The sequence below is a fragment of the Pinus tabuliformis genome, chromosome X (genome assembly GCF_031772625.1).
Source record: "Pinus tabuliformis cultivar Carrire ecotype Pingquan chromosome X, CPIR1, whole genome shotgun sequence".
NCBI classification, from domain to species: Eukaryota; Viridiplantae; Streptophyta; class Pinopsida; order Pinales; family Pinaceae; genus Pinus; species Pinus tabuliformis.
Window position 1 is genome coordinate 375,110,329 of NC_142308.1, and position 11,496 is coordinate 375,121,824.

An 11,496-nucleotide genomic window follows, 5' to 3' on the forward strand; every position below is an offset into this window, starting at 1 on the left:
AACTATACCATCAGTGTGAGGGCTTGGCTTCGGTTTGGCTAAATCAACCTTGGATCTAAGAGCGTCAGGTAGGATTTTTTGAAGAGTCCCAGATTGAGAATATATTAGTTCTAATTGTTGGGCTCGAAAAATAGCCCGCTCTCCTGAATAAACACCAGAAAGAGAAACATCCTTAGAGATCTCCGGTTGTAATGATTTAAGAAACAATTCGAGATGAAACTCTGGTGGAATTTCAGCTTTGATAAGCCTCTTTCTCCGTCTCCATTCCTAGATATCGTATGAAATGTGAGTTGCTGTGTCTTGATGAAAATTGGCGAAAAGCTCAGTTTTGGCTTCATAGCGGAAAGGCAACTGAAAATGGTTCAATAAAAAATTAGCCAAATCAGTGAAATAAGTAAAACTGCCCCCTAGAAAATCTATATACCATTTGGCTACATTCTTGGTTAGGGTACGCTGAAATAACCTCAACCTGATCGAATCATCTATCAGGGAGTTGGATGAGGAACATAAGTGGAATGTGGTCACATGGTCTCCTGGGTCTTCACCATTCTTCCCTTCAAATTTTGGAATATCCAATGGAAGTTTAGTTGGGACCGGAGGCCAAGCCGGATTGTACCTAATTGGATCATTCATCAATTTAGTCAAGTCTGGAAAATTAAGTGTGGCCAGAAAAGGAAGTCGTGGAGGACCTTGGGAATTCCATTCGGAATGGGTGGGATTCCCGTAGGTCTGAAAAGAATGACCTAGATTTTGAAAGGCACAAGGTTGCTCGAAGTAACTCGTAGAGCCTACTGAACCAAAGGGTGATCCTTGTGGTCCAACAAAATTTGGAGTTTGACCAACTCCTGCCAAAAATCCTCCGTAATCGGTGAAGTTACCCCTAACAAAGTATTGAAAGGAGCTAACAGCCCTTGATAAGCGTTCCATGCATTAGCAAAGGGTGAAAAACTTTGAAATGAATTAGCCGAATACGACACATTCCCTTTTTGGCCAAAAAATTGATTCCCGACACCTATCCCACTAACCGTAGTGTTTGTACAACTCTGAAAGGGGCTACTACCTTGACTTGTAGAAGGGAAAGGCATTGACCCTACCATCAGAGTGGAATGTGGTATATGACCACTTCCAAATGGGAAACCTTGAAAATAAGCCAATCCACTCATCATGGATGTAGAGGCAGTTGATGGTATATTCCAAGGAACCAAAGGAATACCTTGAGAGGGCATTCCAAAAGGGAAAAATCCAAAACTGGATGCATTAGCTTGAGAAATTCCACTCATCGATCAAATGGAAGTAGACCCAAATAAGGATGTGCTGGGAGTGTTAGAAGGGATGGAAATAGTTCCTCCCCCTTGAACAAATATGGGAGTCTACATGCTCGCAATACTTGTCGTGGATGCCATGCTTCTAGCAGTAGTCCTCGAAGGGATAGATGTATGTGGAGCTGGGCTCAAAGGCCTATGAGTCAGAGTTCCAACGTATAACAAAACATCTGGATGATCAGGAGGGAGAGGAGAATTAAGAGCTAGAGCCGACTCTGAAAGCTCTTCTAATTCAATACTATCTTCCGACTGGAAGAGTACTTGAGAAAGAACTGGTGTCTTCCTCTCTAACTCTCTAGTAGTACCAGGTCCATCTTGTGAACTAATGTCCCCAAGCGGAGGATCAATCTCTGATACGCCTACTACCACCAGTTGGAAACAGTTGGAAGAATCACTCCTACGCCTTCTAGGGGAAGGCTCTAGACTTGTAGGTGAAAGCCCATGAAGTCTATGAGACAGTCGAGATGGTCAGTCAACCACTTTGAAATATTTTACAAACTCTACTTAAAGGCTGAAGAAAATTAAAAAGCTAGGCTGACTAGGAGCACGAACACTCACTAAAATGTCCCTAAATATATCAGCAATCAAACATCTTCCAAGTATTTTTGCTCCGGGTGATTAGGATTGGACACCAAAATACAAGGAAGTTAAGAATAAGGGCCTTCCGAAAATAGACAAGGTAATTACGGCCCAGGCCCACTGGCTAAGGTATCAGAGGTAGTTACGCTAACCTCTAGATAATAGCCTTTGCCAGTGCAAGCCCCCAAAATTTACAAGGGTGCCCTCTAGAAGTATTGCTGAGCGTGATACAATGTCAACCTCAATTGCCACGAGATTCCCCTTCACAGCCACCTGTGTGGTTCATTAGGATAGGCAACTATGGTTACCAACTTGTATCAGAAGCCAGGCGGAACAGTCGTGAGGTAGGATCTGACAAGTAAGAGAGGGGGTATCTCTCGTTCTTATCTTCACTGACCCTCATGCTTAACTCCTAGTCACAAAGCTTTCTCGGTCTCCCTAACGCTATTGGATTTCGCTCTTTAATCAAACTTCTATGTTTTATAATTTAGAGCGGCCTTGGAGAGTTAACTCTCCTCTCACCTAATCCAAGGCCCTAAGTAAACCTAAACTTTTTGGTGTATTCTAATGACAACACAAAAGTTCTAGTTTATTTTATTAAGCGCTTGATTTTAAATGGTTGTTCTTTTAAGTCAAAGGGATAAATGGAAATGAAACCAATGGTGTTTGTATGAAGCAAAAGAAATCATTGAAAAACTAACTTATATGACTGCAATCATTTTTTCTTCGATGAAAAGAGATTTCTACATGGGTTCTACAAAACTTCTATAAAGATTTTCTTTTCTTTTCTTTTCTTAAAACACACTTCACACACTCAAAAACTAAAAAGACTATTGATGCTTTAATAATGTAAAACTACCCTAATGCAAGGTGTAAATGAAGATGCAAGATCCCAGATTACTCTAAAAAGAACGAAAGCAATTGTTTATAATTATTAATAAGCCAACTTAAGTGTTTGAAAAGAATACAAATTTTGAATACAAAATATTCTCCAAACAAGAAGGACAAATCCAAAAAGATCACAATTCACTTTCAAAAAATCAAAAGAAACCAAAATCAAACTTGGCAAAAGAAAACAAAAACAATGTTTTTTAAGATCTTTTCTTTTTCAAGAAGCAATGAAAACAACCTTTTGAAAGCACTCTAAATGCCACTTAAGACTCAAAGACCGAAAGAAGAGCACAAGGAAACTTTGCAAGTTACAAATTCGACAATGAATGAAACTTGAACAAAAAGGCTTCAACTTGTACTAAACAACCCAAATAGTAGCAAAGAGCTTGACAAACTGACCAAGAAGTCAAGAAAGAAACACTTTCAAATTTGTCAAAAAGAAACTTTCAAAAAGCAAGAAAAGGTATAAGGCCACAAAATGACAGAAAGCAAAGCAAGTAGACCAATAACCGAGCTTGACACTAAGATTGAAAACAATCTACTGTTCTCAAGGACCAGAATGATCAAGAACCTCTATAAGAAGTCTTGCATGTCAAAACAAAAATCATAAAACTCACTCAAAAGCAAACCTAGGCCAAATATTCTCAAAGCAGAAGAGATTTCAAAACAGTAAGCTCACTGAATAATAAAATTATAAAGACAGAAATTGACCACTCAGAGACTAATCAGACTAAGAAACAAATCTTTCTGGGCAGAGAGATTTGAAAAACAATGCAAAAAATGGTATATGCAACTGTGTTCAAGCACAGAGGCATGTACACGCACTTCTGATAAAGGAAACTCGCATATACGTGGGTTCACTTCATAGAAACAAACGTGTGTACACTACTGTAAACAAACTAAAGTGCGTATACAAAGCTTTGCAAGAAAAATAAAAAAAAGCTAGATCAAAAAGACCAGACTTAAGGTCTGAGATTCTACTAGACCAAATAATACTGTCACAGCAAGCAAACCAAGAACTGAGCCCTGATTAACACTGAACAACCCAAACTAGGAATAACAATATTGTTATCCCCACTGGAGTCACCAATTTTGTTATGGGAATAAGTACCCTAGGTCTTTGAGTTGTAACCCCAACAGAGCAAGAGAAAACTACAGTAAGAAACACTCATACAACTTAGGTAACATGCTTATATCAACAAACTATGTGATAGTGATCATACCCGGATGTCCTTCGTTTAGGTAGTTCCAGCAGGGTTCAGACCCCTTTGCAACTCCTGATGATCTTCGAATATGAAAATCAACCAATTCGAACATACATAGCAGCATATAGATAAAGCATTTTAATGAAACTAACTTTATATCATGTAAGAAAATGATTGGTTATAACATTCATACATGAATTACAACAGTATATGATGCATAAACAAAGTTAATGTCTGGAACAAGATATCACTTCTTTTTATTGTAGAAATCTATAACTAACATGGAGAGAATTCACCTGAGTCTTCTTCTTCCAGCTCCAAGAAGAACCGTCCTCTAGAGCAGTCTAGCCCCAGTCTTCAACAACCTCCTTCCATAACCAATACCATGATATCTCAAGCAGGTGGGAGAATATCAACACTCAAGGAAACAAGGATTTCCTAAAACTTGGGGAAGTGCTTGAAGCACAGGGATAATTCAGACTCAGTCAAGGATAATCTCAGTATAATAACTCTATCTCTTCTCCTCCTTAAGGCCTTCCCATAGATGTCTATTTATACTTCTCCCAATTAGTTTTTTAGTTGGGAAACAGTTGGGCCATGGGCAATAGGAGGTAATCAACAGGTAAAAACTGTGAACTCCGCCCATAATTAAGGAAATTAATTTTTTTAAGTGTTTTAACACATATATGTGGGTTGGGTATTGACTAACCCATGTGTACACGTTTTTATCTCAGGGAAATTAGCGTAAAGGGAATAAAACAATGTTTTTAAAATATTTGGACCAAGTCTGGAAGGAGGGGTTGCCCTCGGCCATAAACCAAGCATCACAAATACCAAGTGTGGTAAATGGTGCTATAACAATAATGTTGGGTAATCTTGTGTAGCATGTGATTATGCAAAAATGACACAAATTTCAATGTTATCAAGTGGAGATTCTATTAATGCATGTTTCTTTCTACATTTAGGACAAAATATAGATAAAGTAACAATACCATATTTTTTCTTATTTTGCATTCTTAACATTTCTATTTATTCACTAAGATTGCCAAGAATGTCCATTTTAAAATTATTTAGAAAATTTCCAAGTTCAACTCGACTTACCAATTATGATGTTGATTTACTTAATCTTGAAATGGATGGATCTATAAGATTCTTGCCATAACTTTTCCTTCCTCTTGCTATGTTCTTATACAATTCATAGATTTCTTCAAATGGAAATTGAGATACATCCCCTTTACCCATTATATTAAGAACATAAATCCACTCATCTCCAGTTTCTCTAAGTTAGAAGGATTTTAGTGTGTGAAATCATAAATTATGTAGTTTAACCCTCTTAACATTATACACAAATCTTTCTACAAGATCCTTAAGACTCTCATCTTCTTTTTGGCTCATTTTAAATATTTCCTCTTTATGATCATGTTATATACACTAGTCTTTATATTTTTCTGAAAACGGTATTCTCATATCATCCCATGATATTAGTTAGTACCTAGTCCCATGTACCATTTAATAGATCCCTCTTTCAATGTAGCCGAAAACAATTTCAATTTCTGAGCATCAAGTAAGTGATCATAAGATCTACAAAGTACTTCAAATCAAAAAATAAATATTTCTACGTCTTATGATCTCATATCATGGAAGTTAGGAAGTGCAGATGGAGAGATGTTCTTCATATTAACAATTGTATTAGTATCCTAAATGGGAAATACATAAGGATTTCCTTCATTTTCACGTTCACCATCTCCATCTTCACCTCTTCATTTTCCTCCTCTACCACCTCTACCACCTCCAAGAGTTTCTCTTCCTCCTCTAGCACCTCCAAGTAGTGTTATTTCACCTCCTCCTCCTCCTTTTATTAATGTTTCATGTCCATTGGGAGGACGGAATACTTTTCTTTCACCTTCTACCATCGACTCCTCACAAATAAGGTAATAATGTTCTTTAATTGGATTTTCTTCTTCTAGATCCTCTATCAATCATCTTCTAAAGAAAGTTCCCTCTTCTTCTTCTTCAGTAGATACTTCCAGTTCTTGTCCAACAAGTTTCTATCCTATTGAGGAAAGATGTTGGTTCATCTACAACTACCTCTTTTGAAGAAGTTGGCTCTTATTTGGTCCCAATTTTAGACCTTAGACCTTAGGGATCCTCTTTCTACCTGTAAGAATAGGGATTCATGATATGGATGGTGATGTGGCTCTTACTGCACCACATGATCTGATAGGAGTGGTAGGTGATTGTGGAATTAAATTTTTTCCTCTAACAAATCTACATCTAGATTCTCTTTGCCTATGCATGCATTATAAAATAAAATAAATTATACTTATCGAGCTAAATGAGAATGCAATTCAACAACTTCTAGTTAGGAGGAACCTCACAATGTGATGCACAGGTTCTTACCTCTCATATTATCCTTCCTCCTAACCAAAGTTGTTTAAATTAGAAGACATTCTAAATTGAAGGCTAAGCCCTATATATACTTCCTTGGAAGCAATGCCAAAAATGTTTGATAATTTAATTATGCCTTACATTCAATTACATTAAAGTATCAATCTAGGTAATAAACTTGTAAAGTACACTACACAATATGTGCTACTAATTTAGCTTTCAATCAAGGTGCTAAAATAAAATATCTCGTCTATGATTTACAAGAAATGAAGGATGAATTCATGAAAATAGATAAAACCTTTTCTATGAAAGCATGAAATTAAATGACATGTTATTTTATGAAAAATAATGGAAATTCTAATCTAGAAAATGAAAGAATCTAGGTTTATGAAAGCATATAGAACTTAATATATGAAAACATGAAACTTTATTCTAAGAAATCATATAGATTTGAGCTATGAAACATGGAACTTATTCTAGAAAGCATTGAAGTCTTATTTTATGAGAGTACGAAACTTCTATTCTATGAAAGAAGGAAAGTCTATCATATGAAAGTAGGAGAATTCATTATATAAATATAGGAAAGTCTATTCTATAAAGGCATGGTAGTATATCCTATGAAAGTAGAGAGATTTATATAATGAAAACAGAGAACTTATTCTAGGAAAATGAAGATAATGATTTCTAAGAAAGAAAGGAAATCATATTTATCGAAAGCATCAAAATTCTATTAAAGAAAAACAAGAAATTCAATCTTTATAAAAAAAATTGAACTAATATACTTAATCGATTATCAAAATGAAATGTATGAATAATATAAAAAGCTATACTATTGATTGACAATCCTAACTTACAAAAAGCATGTAAACCTTTAATAAAAGAATAAAAAATGTGACTAGAAAGACTATAAGTGCAAATGTCACTAGAAATACTACAAGCAAAGTCTATTTCAAATGCATAGATTTAAATGTTGGTTAAAGTGATTTTTTTTGTATTTTTGTTGTATCTTTCAAGAAATTGATCTAAACCTCGAAGAGAAGAAAGAAAATAATCAAAATGATGAAACTCACTACAAAGTAACAATGATTTTAACTATATCAAAACATAGTAAAACATAGGAGCAAATAAACAGATTATACTACAGGAGTCTCACATGCCACAAGGGTGACCTGTGGTGATCATACAAGGTTAATAATTTTTTTTTTTTTAATCTATGATCATCACAAACTACTCATCAATACTCCATAATAGCAAAAGGAAGTGTTTGATATTAAATTGGAAATAACTATGCGTACATCACTACAAGGAAAAGACCTTCTAGTGGGGGATTTTGTGAAAGCCCCTATAAAAATATCCCAAAAATTCATTTGTAGCAGAGGTCAATAGTGGACGTGCGCAGGAAGATGTTTTAGTGGATTTTTTTTACGGTGCATCTAAAATCTGCAAATGTATTGGTTCTTTACTATACATATAAGCACTGGTGCCACATATAAATGGTGCACCATGGAAATTGTTTTCTTTATCAAATAAAATAAAATAAAAAATACAATGTGCCAAATAACAAAATGCATTGGTGCTTGAATAGTCAATAACACTGATGCATTTCATGTAGTAAAACGACTTGGTATGTACCACTAAGGAGCACTACCATAGGTTTAAATTTCAGAAAAATGAGGTGTTATTTTCCAATGACACTCCGATGCGGTAAATGTACTAAAATTCCCTAGGGCTTCTTATAAAGAGCACCGCTAGGCGATTTTTAATTTCTAAAAATAGAGTGGTGCTATACTAAAACAAAGCATCAGTATGGTACTTGTATAGAAACGTCCCAGGGCATCTCACAAAAAGCACTGCAATAATTTTTTAATTTAAAAACACGTAGTGTGTCTTGAATCTATTATGCACCAGTGTGATTAGCGTAACACATTGGAGGAGGGTTAGATAAAAAATACCTCACAGTCGTAAATTTGATTTTTACCATCTATAATTTTGGAGAGCTCTGAATCACTGGTGCCACTCTTGCACCATCTAAGCACCCTGACGTCGGTGTTTCTCTTTCTCACCATCCTTCCGTACCGTGCTCATTTTTTGAGTTTCCAATTGTTTCAAACCATGGTAAAATTTGTTGTTCTCCATTACATGTCCACAATGCCTCCTTGATGACCAAATGTCTAGGTAATGTTTATGATTCTTTGTAATTTAATTTTTTATCCGATTAAAATTGTAAATTAAGTTAAATTTTCCATTATTTTTGAAAAAAAATTAATCGTGCAGTGCACTTGATATATTCAACTTGCATCGATAATGGTCCACCTATAAATTTACAGGGTGCATTGCATTTCGTTGCATGAACATAATGCATCACAATTTTTGCAGTGAGGTTTGTAAATAAAAATGCACTGGGAAGAAATAAATTTCATGTCGGTGCATCACACCCGGTGTGTTTATATTTACCGAAAGCATCACAAAATAACATTTAAAAATATAGCTATACCTTGGTGCATTCGATAACCCTAACATTTTGTACCGGCGAGAAAGGGTTATACATGTGCACTAGTACCCAAGTGTGTTGGACCACTATGAGAATTCAAATTTGTTAACCAACAATAGTGCGTCAAACTTATGTGTGCACCGATATTTGAGCGGTTATAGTTGGAAGCACATAAGAGTCGGAGCATGAATATGTTTTGAGCTCACTGATGAGTTTTTTTTAAATTGAAAGTTATGTTTCCATATTTATAAATACATGTTTCATTTAACAAAAAAATGTATTTTATGTATGAATTTGACATATTTTATATGTCAATCATGTAGTAGAGATTAATTTGAGGGAGAAGGAGTAGTAGTCGGACCCATACAATATGGTTTGACCATGGGAGGATAGACAGATGCAGAGGGATTTATACCATCACCCAATTACTACAATGACCTGAGCACTCTTGAGGGATGTAGGCCTCCTCAAGTATTATGAGGATGCTAGATATCTGAAGGTGTACTCTGTCTTATTGGCATATATGATCTCTGGATGGAGTGTTCAGTAGCAATATTTCCATGTCGGTCTTGGGGCGTGGTATAGGCCTACTAAGGAGGACATATACTTTATCACTAGCCTATCTAGGAGAGGGGAGGATTTTCCCCAATTATATGATGTGCTCCATGGGGTTGCAGCCGATGTTATGAGGAATTTGGTATCTATGGATAAATACTAATTCCCTAGGTAGGTATCTATACCTAGAACAATAGATTAAAGCACTTTAACCTTTTTATATAAACAATAGATAAGACAAAGAGAATGAGAGGACCTACTTGTACTTTCGCTTTCCTCTTATATCCTTTGTATCGGTCCTGTCACTCCTTCCCGTACTTAACACGCTTGAGAAGTACCTGTAAACATCAACAAAAGACAAAGAACCAATCAAAGAAAAAGATCTATTGATTACAAGTACATGGCATTAGATACATTCACACATATAAGCATCACATATCAAGATAAGCATATGGAAAAGGGTGTAAACTGCTTTATTAGATAGAAGGAAGAATTACAACCATGAAGTCCAATCCATTGCCACTCTTCCAGCTTGGGTTCCGACCAACATCACATCAATAGCACAACACTCTGGTAGCATAACACTACTCACTTACAAACTCAATTATCACTCCAATAGTATCTCCTTACAAATTCTCAAAGTCCAACCCCTGATCACTTAGATGAGTGCTCAATTTATAGGAAGATGGAGGAGGTTTTGTCATCAATGAGGGTATTTAATGGCCTCCCATACTTAGAATTAGTTCCACGCAGGAAGGGATGAGAGGATACGAGGTATCTTAACTCATTCCTCATCCATTTTTGAGCTCATAGGCGATGATAAGTGTGGGAATCTTCTAGAACCCTCCAGAAGATAAGAATATTCCCCAAACCCTATGTGAATTTCACTCAAACTTGCCCAACGCATGTCAAAGAGGGCCTAAGTGCTCTGCAGAGCACCCTAGCATGGACTTAACTACTCTGCATCGCACCCTTGCATGGGCCTACCTGTGCTGGTCCCTGTAGAGGTCATTTCAGGATGCCTTCAGGCCATGAAACTATCTCGGAAGAAGGAATTCAAAAGGTTGACTTGTTTAGGGCATGTAACAACTGAAATTAGGGTTTGATGAGCCCTAAAAAACTGATTTGAATGATAATAGTGATGTCCCCAAATGGATCTGTAAGAGCTGCCCCCTAAAGCATGAAGTTGAAAATAATAATGTCGAGTGATATGCTTTATGATGTGATGAGGAGGTTTCGAAGTGGATGGTGACCTGCATCAATTACAATACATAATATCATGATATTTTGATTTTTTCTCATGAATTGCGGAGGGAAGGCATACCCACGCTCAACATATAAACTTTCACTACAAGTACATAGACAGTCGTCTATAGATATAGACCCATGATCAGATGACTATCAATGTAAAGCCATTGTATGGATGATTTGGTACTTTCCTAAAATCACAGCCCGGATGGATGAAACTAGATCCGGGGTCTTCTATCTCATTCAATCATTCACTCAAGTATGAGTCTAACCATGTGAATATGTGATCTGAAGTCAAACATGGGAAGTTCTGATTACCAGCCAATGATGTAAGCTGTTAATAGACGTGAGAGAAATCACCGATAATGATAATGATCCTCAAAGTATTGCAATACATTCTGCATGGTGTGAATAGATGTTTTGATTTCGAACACCATACAAAGTCTTGCTGTCGAAGGCCAGTGATGTCAAACTATCGCCGGAAGTGAGAAACTTGCCATTGATGTATGCAAGCCTCAAGGTACTGGAAGGGTGTTTCTAGGTCAACTTCTTGGATTATGTGCCGATGTCGATGAGAAGCGACTCATTGTAGGAGGGCCTTGACGTATCCCACATCAACGACATAAAATGTGTAATGATTTTGGAGACGTAATTTGACTGACAACACAAGGTTCAGGAATGGTGGTCATGAAAATGAAGGTTTATGGTATTGCAAAGGATGAATTTTGACTGAACGACTTCTCTTGAACATGTCAGTGACACTAAAATGAATTGGTAGCATTGACCCAAAACAAAGTGATGGATGGTATGATAGAAC